At 44.2% G+C, this 18,322-nt stretch overlaps 1 pseudogene; it reads left to right on the top strand.

Annotated features, from left to right (window-relative positions):
- The first annotated feature begins 15,096 nt into the window (after window positions 1–15,096).
- On the top strand, window positions 15,097–17,744 carry LOC132229523 (large ribosomal subunit protein uL11-like; annotated as a pseudogene).
- Window positions 17,745–18,322: the final 578 nt, after the last annotated feature.

The following is an 18,322-nucleotide window of genomic DNA, read 5'->3' as shown; positions in this document are numbered from 1 at the left end:
TTCTTTTGGCTTGAATTTATTAATTCACTTATCTTATCAGAGGCATTTCTCTCCTACTATTGAGAAATTCTCACTGACTGTCATCTTGTATAAGAGAATACACATTAGGTAAGAGAATAAATAATTTCTTAGTAAATGCAATTTGTTTAGTAGATAAAAACTGGTATCCAAGACAGGGGCCTTAGCAGTAAAAATGTTGCGAAGTGCTGTTCTGGTCCAAAGTTCCTTTGCTAAAACTGAGGCCAGAGACAGAGATGTGTTCAAAACCACATAGGCAGGCAATAGCAGAGCCAAAACAGAGCTTTTGGTTCAGGCTTTTCTTTGACCAGACAACTTTTCCAGCTAAAATCTTGGTTTCCAATAGATGGCATAGGAATGACTCAGGAGACACACAATAACCTCCTGTTAAATGGATTCAGAGTTGCTGTCAACCTGATAAGGAGGTGATGGACCAGGCTAGTTCTCTGCTGAGAAGAGTGACAATCAGCCTAGTACTGCGGAAGAGTTAGTTGGTAGTCTGTACCAAAAGCCTTGAATATACCCTGATGGGTGGGTGGTTAGAGCATCATCCCAATACACCAAGGTTGTGGGTTCACTCCCGGCTAGGGCACATATAAGAAGAATCCAATGAATGCATAAATAAGTGGAACAACAAATTGATGTTTTGTTTTTCTCTCTCTCTCTGTCTCTCTTCCTCGCTCTCAGATTCAGTAAATAAAAACTTTTAAAAAGCCTTGAATATATGTATACTTCTGACCTTGAAATTCCACTTTTTGGAATTGATTGTAAGGGTATACTCAGAAGTGAGTGCAAAGGTATATACATATACGTATGTATAGGTGTATGTATTTACAAACATACATATATTTATTGCAGAACCATTAACATACAATTTTTATACATACAGGTAATTAAAATATCAGCAAGCTTATTATGAAACCTAGTGATCCTTTTCCTACCAGTCCCCACCCATCAGTTCCACTGTCCAGACTGTCCACTATATTACCTGTATTATTTTATTGTGCTTTGCTTTATTGTGTGTCACAGATGCTGAATTTTTTCCAAATTGAAGGCAAGACCCTCTACCAACAAAAAGAATACAAATCGTTTTTCTTTAAAATTAAAATATATATATTTTATTGATTTTTTACAGAGAGGAAGGGAGAGGGATAGAGAGTTAGAAACATCAATGAGAGAGAAACATCAATCATCTGCCTCCTGCACACTCCCTACTGGGGATGTGCCCGCAACCAAGGTACATGCCCTTGACTGGAATCAAACCTGGGACCCTTGAGTCCACAGGCTGATGCTCTATCCACTGAGCCAAACCGGTTAGGGCTATATTGTGATACTTGCTTTATTGTGATGGTCTGAAACTGAACGCACAATATCTCTGTACTTTTATGCCCTTAATCATACGCTCATTCTGCTATTTCTTGATTTTTTAAGTTCAGACATTATTCATTGATTTCCTATTATGGTAAGTGAGGATTTAGCTCCTTATACTCACTGTTCCCACTTCCTCTCTTCATTCTCCCAGTATCACAATTGTTTGTTAAATCAGTAATCAGTATTTGCATCATTATGATTTCATAAGAATTATTCACTTGTTATGTGAAGTATACTATGATTGCACTTAGTTTTTATCCTCTTGTCTTTTCTAATCATTGCTTCACTTTTACATTTGCTTACTTACTTAGTTTTCAATATTCATAAAGTTAACTTCCTTTATGTGCTCCATGAGATCTACTATATATCTTTCAATGTTATTTTTCAACTAGTCAAATATATCAGATATTAATCAATTTCATCTCCCCTCCGCCCCCCCCCCTTAACTCCCCAGACATCTCTGTTCTGGAGCCTTCTGTTGCTCTGTTCTTCAGTATGAGCTGGATTTCTAGATCTGCCACAGCTATTACCATACAACTTATTTTTATCATTTTCTTGTGTTGTGTCTTCTGTTTCCCCCATCATATTTCATTCTCTTTCTAGATTTATCCCCTCGTTTTACTAGAGCACAGCCTCCAATAGTTTCTCTATTAAGGGGACATGTAAGGTAAATCTACTGAATGTTTCTGGATTGGAAATATCATACTTCTATTCTGACAGTTAATAGTATGGCTGGGTGAAGAAAACTAGGTTGATAACCCACTTTTTCCCCCTTCAGAATTAGAAAAGGGTCCATTGTCTTTTAGTGTTACATTCCAGCTTCAGGATGTCATCTATTTCCCCCCTCTCTGGAAACTTTCAGGAATTTCTTTTTATAATTTGAAATTTAAAGATAATGTGCCTTTACGAGTGCCTCTTTTCATTCATTGTGCTGGAGAATTTAGTAGGCTTTTTCAATCTGTAGGCAATTTCTCTCAACATAAAAGTATATAAAGTACCAATTGCGTTAATAATGTATTTGATTCTCTTAAACTTTTCTCTATTAAATTGTAAAACTTTCCAGCCCTAAGTGGTTTGTCTCAGGCCCACGGACTGAAAGGTCCCTGGTTCAATTGTGGTCAAGGGCATGTACCTTGGTTCAGGCACTCAATCCCTAGTAGAGAGCGTGCGGTAGGCAGCTGATCAATGTTTCTAACTCTCCCTCTTCCTTCCTCTCTGTAAAATCAATAAAATATATATATTTTAAAAATAATAAAAAATAAATTATAAAACTTTCCAGAGCTACAAGATGCAGACCATGCCGAAACCGGTTTGGCTCAGTGGATAGAGCGATGGCCTGCGGACTGAAAGGTCCCAGGTTTGATTCCGGTCAAGGGCGTGTGCCTGGGTTGCGGGCACATCCCCAGTAGGAGATGTGCAGGAGGCAGCTGATCGATGTTTCTCTCTCATCGATGTTTCTAGCTCTCTATCTCTCTCCCTTCCTCTCTGTAAAAAATCAATAAAATAAAATAAAAATAAAATATATTTTTTAAAAAAAAGATGCAGACCAGGGAAAGAAACATTTACTGAGATTATGAATGACCACAGAATATTGAACCCCGTGTTTAAAATTATATAAATGACTCATTAACTTCAAGTGGAGTATAACACAGCCCATGTTAAATATACACATTTCCTAAATTTTCCTCTTTCTCACATTCTACTCATGTTAATTAATTAATAGAATTTTGCATTTCTTGGTTCTTGAGATATGTCTATGCCATTTCTTTCTAGTTCTTAAAACTTTTGCATTTGATAGGATCCCAGGATATGTTAATGTCTTCCATTTAAATTTTTGAGTTTGAAACTTGACGGAATCTTACAAACTTGCATTCATTACATATTCCTAGAATGAGACAATTAATGCTTTTGAATATTTTAAATGATACCTTATTTAATTTTGAATATCTCACAGATTTTGTCAGATTTGCAGCTATAATCTAAAAGAAGCATGTCAAACTCACAGCCCGCGGGCCACATGCGGCCCACAACAAATATTTTTGCGGCCCAGCCAATATAATGGTGTGTAAGAAACGTTTTAATAAAAATTTCATAACTTAATTTTTACAATATCATTTTATACGTTATATATATGTACGTATATATACATATATACACACATATATATGTACTAGGGGCCCGGTGCACGAAATTCGTGCACTGGGTGTCTGTGTGTGGGGGGAGTGTCCCTCTGCCCAGCCTGCCCCCTCTCACATACTGGGAGCCCTCAGGCGTTGACCCCCATCACCCTCCAATCACAGGATCGGCCCCTTGCCCAGGTCTGACGCCTCTGACAGAGGCGTCAGGCCTGGGCAGGGGACCCTCATTTCCCCCATCACTGGTTCTGCCCCCAGCCCAGGCCTGATGCCTTGGCCAGAGGTGTAGACCCCCATCACCCTCCGATCACCTGATCGGCCCCTTGCTCAGGCCTGACGCCTCCGCCAGAGGTGTCAGGCTTGGACAGGGGACCCCCATCTCCCCCTGATCACTGGCTCTGGCCCCCGCCCAGGCCTGAGGCCTCTGGCCCAGGAATCATGCCTGGGCAGGGGACCCCCATCTCCCTCTGATCGCTTGCTCCACCCCCCGCTCAAGCCTGACGCCTCTGACCCAGGCTTCAGGCCTGGGCAAGGGGACCATCATATCCCCCGAATCCCCGGCTCAGCCCCCCGCCCAGGCCTGATGCCTCGGCCAGAGGAGTTGACCCTCATCACCCTCCGATCACCAATCACCGGATCGGCCCCTTGACCAGGCCTGAGGCCTCTGGCAGAGGTGTCAGGCCTGGGCAGGGGACCCCCAGCTCCCCGCAGTTGCAGGCTCCGCCCCTGCCCAGGCCTAACACCTCTGGCCTAGGTGTCCGGCCCGGGCAGCGGGGACCCGCAGCTGCAGCAGCCCCGCGATCGTGGGCTTCACTTTAGGCCCAGGCAAGGGACCCCTAGCTCCTGGGACTGCCAGCTTCGACCGTGCCCAGCTCCCATCGCTGGCTCCACCCCTACTTCCTGCTATCACTGGCCAGGGCGGCAAAGGCGCCTGATTCTCCGATCATGGCTGGGGGGCAGGGCAAAGGTGGCCCTGGGGCCGCCTTTGCCCTGCCCCCCAGCTCTTAGCTCCCCCCTGGGTTTCCGATCACTGTCAGTGGCAGGGGGCTTCTTCCTGCTTTCCCTTTCGCCTCCCTGCATTGTGCCTACATATGCAAATTAACCGCCATCTTGTTGGCAGTTAACTGCCAATCTTAGGTGGCAGTTAACTGCCAATCTTAGTTGGCAGTTAACTGCCAATCTTAGTTGGCAGTTAATTTGCATATAGCCCTGATTAGCCAATGAAAACGGTATCGTCGTACGCCAATTACCATTTTTCTCTTTTATTAGATAGGATATATACACACATATATGTATATATATACACATACACACACACACACACACACACACACACACACACACACACATATATATATACTAGAGGCCCGGTGCACAAAAATTTGTGCACTCGGCGGGTGAGGGGGGGTCCCTCAGCCCGGCCTGTGCCCTCTCGCAGTCTGGGACCCCTCTGGAGATAACGACCTGCTGGCTTAGGCCTGCTCCCGGGTGGCAGAGGGCAGGCCCAATCCCTAGGTGCAGCCCCTGGTCGGGCTCAGAGCAGGGCCGATTGGGGAGTTGGGGCGCCGCCCCATCATGCACAGAGCAGGGCAGATTGGGAGGTTGCGGTGCCACCCCTGTCACGCACAGAGCAGGGCCAATCAGGGGGTTGGGGCGCTGCCCCTGTCACACACAGAGCAGGGCCCATCAGGGGGTTGGGGCACCGCCCTCTATCACCCACAGAGCAGGGCCGATCAGGGGGTTGGGGCGCCGCAACCCTACAATCAGGGCAGGGCCGATGGGGAGGTTATGGCTCGACCCCATCACACACAGAGCAGGGCCCGTGGGGGCGGGGTTGGGGAGCTCCCCCTTATCAGGCACAGAGCAGGGCTGATAGGGAGGTTGGGGCCCCGCCATCTGTCACACACAGAGCCGCAGGGCGATCAGGGGGTTTGGGCGCTGCCCCCTGTCACGCTGATCCCGGTGCTGGGAGGCATATTACCCTTTTACTATATAGGGTAGAGGCCTGGTGCACGGGTGGGGCCGGCTGGTTTGCCCTGAAGGGTGTCCTGGATCAGGGTGGGGGTCCCCACTGGGGTGCCTGGCCAGTCTGGGTGAGGGGTTGAGGGCTTTTTTCAGGCTGGGGTTGACTGAAGCTCCCAACCGCTCCTTTTTTCCTTTTTTTATTCTGGGCCAGCTTTAGCTTGAGGCTTGGCTCCAGCTCTTAGGCCTCCGGCTGAAAGTAGGTTTCTGGCCTTTGCTTACAATGTTGCGAATCTGCTGGCTGAAGTTGGGCGTATTTGTTACAATGTTTCTTAAACTGCCGGCTCAGAGGCAGCGGCAGGCGGGAACGTTGGTTTCCTCCGTCACTGAGGCAACCAAGCCTCATGTTAGTTTCAAGCTGCCTGGCTGCCGGCCGCCATCTTGGCTGACAGTTAATTTGCATATCTCGCTGATTAGCCAATGAAAAGGGTATCGGTCGTACGCCAATTACCATGTTTCTCTTTTATTAGATAGGATATATATATATATATATATATATATATGTATATATATATATATATATATATAAACCTAAGCAACCCAATGACCAAACAACTAGTCGAATGGTCGCTATGATGTGCACTGAACACCTGAACACCAGGGGGCAGATGCTCAACGCAGGAGCTGCCCCCTGGTGGTCAGTGCGCTCCCACAGCGGGAGAGCCGCTCAGCTGACCTGTGGGAACCAGACATCGGTTTCATGGCTGAGGAGCACAGTTGTAGCTGTGCTACCAAGCAGCGGGGGCAGGCACAGCAGGGCCAAGATGAGTGGGAGCAGCATGCGCCTGTCCTGGGCTCCACGCCAGCCGTCTACCACTTCATGCACTACTACATCCCTCAGTCCCAGATTGCAAGGGGGCACAGGCCAGGCTGAGGGACTCCACCAGTGCACGAATCTGTGCACCGGGCCTCTAGTTATTAATAATGAACTACAACATTCACTAATAACTGACTACTATAACCGTGCTGCATTTGTTTCCCTTACGCGCCTTATGTGCAGGCACACCATTTCTCTCCACTAATACTAGCAGTGAATATTTTAGCAGCCGATTGCCATGTCATTAGTCTTGTACTGACTTGTTAGGTGTGTGTAACAGGAAATATTTCGCTTTTGGAGAACGAGAAAAATAGGTTTATTTGCATTACACTTATTAATTTGTGCAGTTATTCAGTGTCTGGTAAGTTAATGTTCAAGAAAAAATATTAATTTTTATTATAAGGTTCTATTATTTTATGTTAACGATGATTCATTTATTTCAGCCCTTTGTATTCAGCATGTCTCTATGGAAATAAATGTACATTTCTATGAAAATTGAAGCTTTTGTTTTTTTGTGGCCCACATAAATGTAAACCTTGTTTATTTGGTTAACCGTGTTAGCCCTTGAGTTTGACATGCTTGGTCTAAAAGATCATCCTACCAAATTTTGAGTGCCGAGGGTTCTCTGGGGAAGCTTTAAAAGATTCATGAGTCCAAACCTGCATGAGGAAAGTCAGAGCATGATGGATGAAGACTAGATAGAGTTCCCTTGAAACAAAGGATTTGCTCCAGTTGTTCTAACAACTGTTAGGACTTCATAATCCTAATGTTATTTGCTAATAACCATAACCAAGATCACAAATGTTTCTCTAAATTCCTTTTTTGTGAATTTTACAATACTTCCTTATTCAAATTTGTTGACTCGCCCTAGCTGGTTTGACTTAGTGGATAGAACATCAGCCTGCGGACCAAATGGTCCCGGGTTTGATTCCAGTCAAGGCATATACTTTGGTTGCAGGCTCCTCTCCGGCCTGGGCCCTGGTCAGGGATTGTGCAGGAGGCAACTAATCAATGTGTTTCTGTTTTTCCCTCTCTCTTTCCTTTTCCCTAAAAATCAATAGAAAAATATCCTCGGGTGAGGATTAACAAAAACAAAGAAAAAAAAATGTTGACTCATCTGTTAATTCAACACCCACTAAGAGAAAAAAGGGTCTTCCCATTTATCAAGGGCCTAGCATGTGCCTGGCATTAGGCTAGCCATCCACAGACATGACCTTCTTGGATCTTCCCAGGAACTTGCAAGATGGTGTCATTATCCCCGCACAAAATTCCTTGGGGTCCCTCAGCCCAGCCTTCCCCCTCTCACAGTCCGGGAGCCCTCAGGGGATGTCCTACTGGGGAGTGTGGAGTGGGCCTAAGCTGCAGTCTGGCCTCCCTCTGTGGGAGGCCACTGGCTAATCAGGGGAAGGTGCCACTCCCATCACCCTGCTGCTGCTGCCACTGCCGGCCACTGCAGCCACTAAGGTGTTTTCATCAACATAGACTCCAGTCCCTTCACTGCAAAAAAAATGACAACTTTCTTTAGGCATTTTCAAGATGTCTCTTTCATAGGATATGACATTGCTTTCTTTCTTTTTTTTTTTTAATCCTCACCTGAGGATATTTTTCCATTGATTTTTAGAGAGTGTTGAAGAGAGAGGAAAATACAGAGAGAAACATCAATGTGAGAGGGATACTTCAATTGGTTGCCTCCTGCATGAGCCCTGACCTGGGCCCCAGCCAGGGAGGAGCCTGCAACCTAGGTACATGCCCTTGATCAGAATTGGTCCGAAGGCTGAGGCTCTATCCCCTGAGCCAAACCAGCTAGGGCAGGATATGACATTTCTTAGCCCCTCCAGCAGTGGACCTTCATTTTTTTCCTCCAGGAGTGAGGTGGAAAAACCCTAGGTCACCTTCTTTGATTCTTATTACCCAAGTTACCAAGAACACTGCTAGTGGCATACAGGAAGCTTAGCCAAAGAGCAGTAAGAAAAGGTGTTTCCTCTGCCGCTCATGTGCAGAGGCGGGACTGCTGGTGCACTGTCTCCTATCGGGCGTGGGCCCCCCTGTGTGTTGTGTCTCCACTCCAGGCCCGCACCCGGCCCCAGCGGCTGCTGTGCTGAAGCCGCTGGGGCCAGGGGTGGGCCCCCTGCGTGCGCAGCTCCCTCCTGAGCCGGTCATGACTGTCATGGCGTCATGGCTAATTTGCATATTACCTCTTTATATATATATAGATACTATAATGAAAGTCATGTAAATGTGGTTTCTCTCTCTTTCTTTCTCTCTCAAAATCTTATTGTGCTGTACTCACTCTTCTTCTTCCTGTGATGATATGAGATGATTCGATACATACGTCATGAGATGAAGTGGCTGCACAAAAGAATGATTCACATCCCAGTGGGATGGAGTGGGATGACATGAGATTTCATCACAATACTCAGAAGGGCACATACTTTAAAATGTATGAATTATTTCTGTCATTTTCCATTCAATATTTTCAAACCACAGTTGACCTCAGGTTACCTAAGACATGGAAAGTAAAATGCAGTAATAGGAGACTGCTATAACCTGAAGAATTTTATGATAAGATTGGTGGTGACATTAATAAATGGGATTTTTGATATTTTATAGAAAAAATGTATCAGCATTTGGAAGATCAGCATAATGTACTAAACCAATATTTTCCAAATGATTCACACATGGTTCTATAAAATTAATCATAGGTAGAACATCCACTAAAGACAGGAGACAAATGTATTTTAATGTAAGAGACTGCAGAATTCATAAACATGATTTCAGATTCATTGAAACTAACCTTTTATACACTACTCTATGTTGATTATCGGTGTAATACCAAAGAAAAATGTCCATATCCACAGGCTTTTAAGATAATTCTCTTGCCCTAGCTGGTTTTGCTCAGTGGATAGAGTGTCAGTCTTTAGACTGAAGGGTCCCGGGTTTGATTCCAGTCAAGGGCACATGCCTGGGTTGCGGGCTTAGTTCCCAGTATGGGCATGCAGGAGGCAGTTGATCAATGATTCTCTCTCATCATTGATGTTTCTATCTCTCTCTCCCTCTCCTTTCCTCTTTGAAATCAATAAAAATATATTTAAAAAATAAAAAATAAAATAAAATACTTCTCTTTTCCAATTACAAAATCTGTGTGAGGCCAGATTTTGTACATAGATTTCAGTCAAAACAGCATATCTCAATAGACTGAATGCATATGTGAGAATCCAGCTGTTTTCTAGTAAGCCAGACACAAAAGTGGTTTGCAAAAATGTAAAACATTCCATTTTTCTTACTAACTTTTTTGATTTGGAAAATATTTATATTAGCACACAATGGGTTCATTCTCATAATTTTAAATACACTGATAAATATATATATTTTAAATATCTTTTTATTGATTTCAGAGAGGAAGGGAGAGGGAGAGAGATAGAAACATCATTGATGAGAGAGAATTATGGATCAGCCGCCTCCTGCATGCCCCCTAGTGGGGATCAAACCTGCGACCCAGGCATGTGCTCTTGACCGGAATTAAACCCGGGACCCTTCAGTCTGCAGGCTGACGCTCTATCCACTGAGCCAAACCGGTTAGGGCCTGATAAATATTTTAAAACTTTCTGTTTTAACTTTAAATATGATAAATAGTTACATAAACACTAGAGGCCCAGTGCACGGCATTCATGCACTCGGGAGGGTGTGTGGTCCCTCAGCCCGGCCTGCGCCCTTTCGTAGTCTTGGAGCCCTTGGGGAGATGTCCGACTGATGGCTTAGGCCTGCTCCCTGTCTCAATCAGATATCCTTAGCACTGCCGTGAAGGTGGGCCACTGTGCTCACCAGCCATCAGTCTGGCTTGTGGCTGAGAGGCGCTCCCCCTGTGGGAGCACACTGACCACCAGGGGGAAGCTCCTGCATTGCGGGTCTTCCCCCTGGTGGTCAGTGTGCGTCATAGTGATCAGTCATTCCGCTGTTCGGTCAATTTGCATATTACACTTTTATTATATAGGATATGTATTATGCTCAATCATTTTTAGGAGTATGAGGGGGGTCCTGACACAAAGAGCTTGAGAACTGGTGATTTAGAGGCTGAGTGCAATATGATTAGAGCAGTTGTTTTTTTTTTTAATCCTCACCTGAGTATATTTTTCCATTGATAGAATGAGAGAGGGAAAGACAGAATGTAATGAACATTCTGACATCTCAATGCAAAGAAGTAGCTAATGTATAGGGAAAATGTTTCAACTCAGTAAAAAAAACTTTAAGAATACTCAAAACGACATAACTTAGCAGTCAGAGCTCAGAAGACAGAACCTACACAGAACCTACAGACAGAGGAGAACCAAGATGGCGGCATAGGTTAACGCCGGAGTTTGCTGCTTTGAACAACTACTTCAAAAGTGAAACTAAAACACGGAACGGACATCACCCAGAACCACAGGAACGCTGGCTGAGTGGAAGTCCTACAACTAGGAGGAAAGAGAAATGCACACGGACACTCAGAGGAGGCGCAGTGTTGAAGTCAAATTCTGAGGTGCGGAGTGCGCGGAGCGGGCTGGCGGCGGAGGGCGCGGTTGTTGTTTTCAATCGGGAGGGAGTCGCAGACTCTGAGCACCAGATCCGGGCGAGTCTTTAGGGACCCAGACTCAAACAGGAGAAGCGGGACTGTCTGGCTTCGGTCAGAGCGAGTGCAGCTTTCTCTCCGAGCTTTGCAGCGGGTGCTGGGACTCAGAGAGGCAGAGCCCCTGGGGACAGGACTGAGAGCCGCCATAACTGCTCTCTCCGGCCCACCCTGTTGATCCTGTGCGACCCGCCCCGCCCAAGCCCTGCACAGAGGCATTTGCCGGATAGCCTCAGGCAAAGGCTAGATTAGCACCTCCCTAGAGGACAGAAGTTCTCTCACTGCTGACACAGCTGATTCTCATAGCCACTTGGCCTGGAGGTCAAACCCTCCCTGGAATTAGCTACAACAATCAAGATTTAACTATAAGACTTCGAACAAAAACCACTAGGGGGTACACCAAGGAAGCATAACAAAATGCGGAGACAAAGAAACAGGACAAAATTGTCAATGGAAGATATAGAGTTCAGAACCACACTTTTAAGGTCTCTCAAGAACTGTTTAGAAGCTGCCGATAAACTTAATGAGATCTACACGAAAACTAATAAGACCCTTGATCTTATATTGGGGAACCAACTAGAAATTAAGCATACACGGACTGAAATAACGAATATTATACAGACGCCCGACAACAGACCAGAGGAGCGCAAGAATCAAGTCAATGATTTAAAATGCGAGGAAGCAAAAAACATCCAACCGGAAAAGCAAAATGAAAAAAGAATCCAAAAATGCGAGGATAGTGTAAGGAGCCTCTGGGACAGCTTCAAGCGTAACAACATCAGAATTATAGGGGTGCCAGAAGATGAGAGAGAGCAAGATATTGAAAACCTATTTGAAGAAATAATGACAGAAAACTTCCCCCACCTGGTGAAAGAAATGGACTTACAGGTCCAAGAAGCGCGGAGAACCCCAAACAAAAGGAATCCAAAGAGGACCACACCAAGACACATCATCATTAAAATGCCAAGAGCAAAAGATAAAGAGAGAATCTTAAAAACAGCAAGAGAAAGAAACTCAGTTACCTACAAGGGAATACCCATACGACTGTCAGCTGATTTCTCAACAGAAACTTCGCAGGCCAGAAGGGAGTGGCAAGAAATATTCAAAGTGATGAATACCAAGAACCTACAACCAAGATTACTTTATCCAGCAAAGCTATCATTCAGAATTGAAGGTCAGATAAAGAGCTTCACAGATAAGGAAAAGCTAAAGGAGTTCATCACCACCAAACCAGGATTATATGAAATGCTGAAAGGTGTCCTTTGAGAAGAGGAAGAGGAAGAAAAGGGTAAAGATACACATTATGAACAACAAATATGCATCTATCAACAAGTGAATCTAAGAATCAAGTGAATAAATAATCTGATGAACAGAATGAACTGTTGATTATAATAGAATCAGGGACATAGAAAGGGAATGGACTGACTATTCTTGAGGGGGAAAGGGGTGTGGGAGATGTGGGAAGAGACTGGACAAAAATCGTGCACCTATGGATGAGGACAGTGGGTGGGGAGTGAGGGCGGAGGGTGGGGCGGGAACTGGGAGGAGGGGAGTTATGGGGGGGAAAAAAAAGAGGAACAAATGTAATGATCTGAACAATAAAGATTTAATTAAAAAAAAAAAAGAACCTACAGACAGAAGAACTTCACTGGAGAAAAAAAAAAAAAAAGAATACTCAAAACTACAAGAAAGTACCATTTTTAATCTGACTGGTAATGCTCAAGAATTCTGGTAATAGCCGAAACCGGTTTGGCTCAGTGGATAGAGCGTCGGCTTGCGGACTGAAAGGTCCCAGGTTCGATTCCGGTCAAGGGCATGTACCTGGGTTGCGGGCACATCCCCCAGTGGGAGATGTGCAGGAGGCAGCTGATCGATGTTCCTCTCTCATCGATGTTTCTAACTCTCTATCTCTCTCCCTTCCTCTCTGTGAAAAATCAATAAAATATATTTAAAAAAAAAGAATTCTGGTAATAGATTTAGTTGGTGAAGGTGCAGAGAAACAGTAGTTTTCATGCATAGATGATGGATAAACAGACCTTTACTAAACATTAACATCTTTCAATATATATACTTTTAAATATACTTTATTGATTTTTTACAGAGAGGAAGGGAGAGATGATAGTTAGAAACATCAATGAGAGAGAAACATCGATCAGCTGCCTCCTGCACACTCCCGACTGGGGATGTGCCCTCAACCAAGGTACATGCCCTTGGCTGGAATCGAACCTGGGACCATTCAGTTCACAGGCCAATGCTCTATCCACTGAGCCAAACCGGTTAGGGCAACATGTATCAATATTTAAAATATACATATGTATTGACCCAGAAATTCAACTTTTAGGAATTTATACTACAAATGTATGCATATTTGTTCAAAATTACATATACACAGCAAAAAATTGCATATATGTGTAAAAAATGGACTCTAAATGTACATAGAGGATGGTTAAATAAGTTAAGTATTCATACAATGGCATAAGATGAAGCATTTGAAAAGAATGAGTTCGTTTTATGGGACTAATATAGCATTATCTCCAAAAACTTTTTTAAAAAATGTATTTTATTGATTTTTTTTATAGAGAGGAGGGGAGAGGGATAGAGAGAGTGTTAGAAACATCAATCAGCTGCCTCCTGCACACCCCCTACTGGGGATGTGCCTGCAACCAAGGTACACGCTCTTGACCGGAATCGAACCTGGGACCTTTTGGTCCGCAGGCTGATGCTCTATCCAGCCGTGGGCAAACTACGGCCCGTGGGCCGGATCCGGCCCGTTTGAAATGAATAAAACTAAAAAAAAAAAAAAAAAAAGACCATACCCTTTTATGTAATGATGTTTACTTTGAATTTATATTAGTTCACACAAACACTCCATCCATGCTTTTGTTCCGGCCCTCCGGTCCAGTTTAAGAACCCATTGTGGCCCTCGAGTCAAAAAGTTTGCCCACGCCTGCGTCTATCCATTGAGCCGAACCGGTTAGGGCTCCAAAAACTTTTGTTAGTGAAAAAAAAAGGTATTAGATGCCATCCTCTATGAAAAATATATGAGAGTGTGTGTGTGTGGCACGTGTGCACGTGTGTGTGTGTGTGTGTGTGTGTGTGTGTGTTGTAGATGTGGCTGCCTCTGAGGTGGAGAATTAGATGGCTGCAAGATTATAATGGCAGGGAGATATACTTGTTACTATATAACCTTTCATATCTTTTTTATTCTTAGAGAGGAATATCAATTTGCTTTTCCACTTATTTATGCATTCATTTAAAAAACATATTTTTATTGATTTCAGAGAGGAAGGGAGAGAAAGGGAAGGGAGAAACATCAATGATGAGAGAGAATAATTGATCGGCTGCCTCCTGCAAGCCCCACACTGGAGACTGAGCCTGAAACCTGGGCATGTGCACTGACAGGGAATCAAATTGTGACCTCCTGGTTCATAGTTCAATGCTCAACCACTGAGCCATGCGGCTGCGCTATTTATGCATTTACTAGAGGCCCGGTGCACGAAATTCGTGAATGGGTAGGGTCCCTAGGCCTGGCCAGCAATCAGGGCCATTTGGGGCCTTCCTTCCCCTGGCTGCCGGCTGCCAGCCCGGGGCCTTCCCTCTTTCCGCATGTCATAGCGAGCGGTCGAACTCCCGAGGGACAATTTGCTTATTAGCCTTTATTATATAGGATTGGTTCATTCTTGTATGTGCTCTGACCGGGGGTTGAACCCACAATCTTGGCATATCAAGACCATCCCCTAACCAACTGAACTACCCGGCCAGGGTCTTTTATATCTTTTTATTTTATTTTATTTATTTTTTCAGAACCCCCCACCCAGGCTGCCAGCCTCGCGCCCATGAGTCTTTTATATCTTTTTAAAATTTCACATCATATATATATATAATATTCAATTTTTTTACTTAAATAATTAGGCCCGGGGAGTGGGCCTAAGCCAGCAGTCGGACATCCCCCAAGAGCTCCTGGACTGCAAGAGGGTGCAGGCCGGGCTGAGGGCCCCCCCGAGTGCACACATTTTGTGCACTGGGCCTCTAGTGTCCTATAAAAGGGGACCAGGGCTTTCTGGATTTCAGCTTAGAGGAGGCCTAGGTGCAACTTCCTTCAGTTGTCTTCAGTGTAGGTTTATCTGACACCAGCCACATCCACCATGCTGCCAAAGTTCTATCCCAACAAGATCAAAGTCATACACCTGAGTTGCACCAGTGGAGAATTTGGTGCCATGTCTGCCCTGGCTCCCATGATTGGCTCCCTGGGTCTGTCTCCAAAAAAGGTTGGTGATGGCATTGCCAAAGCAACCAGTGATTGGAAGGGTCTAAAGCAAGTATGTCAAACTCGCGGCCCACAGGCCACATGTGGCCCACAATGAATATTTTTGTGGCCCAGCCAATATAACGGTAAGAAAAATTTTAATAAGAATTTTGTAACTTTATTTTTACAGTATCCTGTTATACATAATCTATATATATAAAAGGCTAATATGTTAAGTGTCCGACTGTCCAACCGGTCGCTATGACTCACACTGACCACCAGGGGGCAGATGCTCAATGCAGGAACTGCCAAGCTGCAGTGACTTGGCAGTGGTGGTTATCAGGTGACACACCCCAAAACCAGAGAGGAGGGAGCCCGATTTCCTGTGGAGTCACGTGATTCCACCTTCAGCTGTGGGTTATGTTGTTGCTGGGGCACTGTTGGCCTGAATCTGGTTTACTGCACACTTGAGTTTGTGTTCTACACTCTACGACAGCAACTTTGCAGAGTGCCCTCTCCCACTCTGGGACCTCTTGGGGGATGTCAGAGAGCCAGTTTCGGCCTGATCCCTGCAGGCCAGGCTGAGGGACCCCACCTGCTGGAGGGACTCCGTTCATTCTGCAGAAGCCCTTTGAGCCACCGTGCCACCCCAGGTGCAGCCGGCTGGGGAGGGACTGTGGGAGGTTGGTTCCAGGGTGTGTCCTGCCCATCTTGGCCAGTCTTGCTGGCCACCTTCTAATTCAGTGGTCGCTAACCTTTCAGACCTCAGGGACCACCAGTGGTCCTCAGACTACTGGTTGGCGACTGCTCTTCTAATTAATTTCCTTTCAATATGCATGAATTCATGCACCAGGTCACTAGTTATTAACAATGAACTACAATGTTTGCTAATGCTGATTACTATAATCATGTTGCATTCATTTCCCTTATGTGCTTTACACACAGGCTCACCATTTTTCTCCACTAATACTAGCAGTGAATATTTTAGCAGCAGACTGCCAAGTCATTAGTCTTGTATTGACTTGTTTGGTGTGTGCAACAGGAAGTATTTCACTTTCAGAGAACAAGAAAAATAGGTTTATTCGGATTACACTGATTAAATTGTGCAGTTATTCAGTGTCTGGTAAGTTAATGTTCAAGAAAAAAATATTAATTTTTATTGTAAGGTTCTATTATTTTATGTTAACGATGATTCATTTATTTCAGCCCTTTGTATTCAGCATGTCTTTATGGAAATAAACCTATGTTTCTATGAAAATTGGAGCTTTTTTTTGTGGCCCACATAAATGTAAACCATGTTTATTTGGTTAACCGTGTTAGCCTTTGAGTTTGATATGCTTGATCTAAAGATTACAGTGAGCCCTGGCCAGGTAGCTCAGTTGGTTAGAGTGTTGTCGGAAATTCTAAGGTTGCAGGTTCGATCCCTGGTCAGGGCACATACAAGAATCAACCAATAAAGGCATACATAAGTGGGACAACAAATCAATGTTTCTCTCTCTCTCTTTAAAAAATTAATAAATTGCCCTGGCTGGTTTGGGTCAGTGGATAGAGCATCAGTCTGCGGACTGAGGGGTCCCAAGTTCGATTCCAGTCAAGGGCACATGCCAGGGTTGTGGGCTCGGTCCCCAGTGGGGGGCATGCGGGTGGTGGCCGATTGATGATTCTCTCTCATCATTGATGTTTCTATCTCTCTCCCTCTCCCTTTCTCTCTGGAATCAATAAAGATATATTTAAAAGCCGAACCGGTTTGGCTCAGTGGATAGAGCGTCGGCCTGCGGACTCAGGGGTCCCAGGTTCGATTCCGGTCAGGGGCATGTACCTTGGTTGCGGGCACATCCCCACTGGGGGGCGTGCAGGAGGCAGCTGATCGATCTCTCTCATCGATGTTTCTAACTCTCTGTCCCTCTCCCTTCTTCTCTGTAAAAAATCAATAAAATATATTTTAAAAAAAGATATATTAAAAAAATTAATAAATTAAAAATAAAAAAAGATTACAATGAAACTGACCATTCAGTACAAATAAGCCAGATTGAGATAGTACTTTCTGCCTCTGCCCTGATCAGCAGAGTCCTCAAAGAACTGCCAAGAGACAGAAAGAAGCAAGAAAACGTTAAGCACAGGGAAATATCACTTTTTTAATTGATTTTTTTTTCTTTTCCTTTTTTAGAGAGAGAGAGAAACATTCTTGGGCACATTAGATTGAACCAGAAACCTGGGTATGTGCGCTGACTGGGAATGGAACTGGCAAACTTTCAGTGCATGGGATGATGCTCAACCAACTGAGCCACAATGGCCAGGGCTTGGAAATAACACTTTTGATGAGATTGTTAACATTGCCCAACAGATACAGCACCGATCTTTAGCTAGAGACTCTCTGGAACCATTAAAGAGATCCTGGGGACTGCCCAGTCTGTGGTCCTCAATGTTGACGGCTGCCACCCTCATGACATCATAGATGACATCAACACTGGTGCAGTGGAATGTCCAGTTAATTAAGAGCCACAAAGGAAAATATTTCAATTAAAGATCATTTGACAACCAAAAAAAAAAAAAAAATGCGGGGACCCAGAAAAATATATGCTCTAGTTATACAATGAAATATATGAAGCCATAAAAAAGTTGTAGGTTATTATTTATCAGCATGATAATATGTTTATGCTACATCAAGTGAAAAATGTTAGATATAAATATTAAAGATATAAAAAGCAACAAAAAATTTGACAACGATAATCTAGAAACAGTTTGATATAGGAGACAGCCTTAGGCTGGGGGTCAAGATAACTGTTTTAGCCCTGTTGTTACTAACCCTTTGGGTAGTTTCAAGCAAGTCACATCTTTCTGGGCCTCTGTAACTCCATCTCTAAAATGTGGAGTTGGGTGAAATCTGGCTTTGAACTGTCTTCTGAAAAATGCAACATGTCTGTAATAGTGGGAGGTCACATGAAAATAAGAGAGGGGGTAAAGGGAGGTCTGGTGAGCAGGTTTATGGATTCCCTATTTCCACTTCAAATTTAGTAACTTCATTTTAAGTCATCAGATCTTATTAGAAGGGAATATTCCACTATTAATAAAAACAGGTGGAAACTACTAGACCTTTCATGTACCCACTT

Source organism: Myotis daubentonii, chromosome 3 (genome assembly GCF_963259705.1).
Source record: "Myotis daubentonii chromosome 3, mMyoDau2.1, whole genome shotgun sequence".
In the NCBI taxonomy this organism is placed as follows: Eukaryota; Metazoa; Chordata; class Mammalia; order Chiroptera; family Vespertilionidae; genus Myotis; species Myotis daubentonii.
Note: the sequence above shows the minus strand (reverse complement) of the source record. Positions and strands in the feature narration are given on the sequence as shown.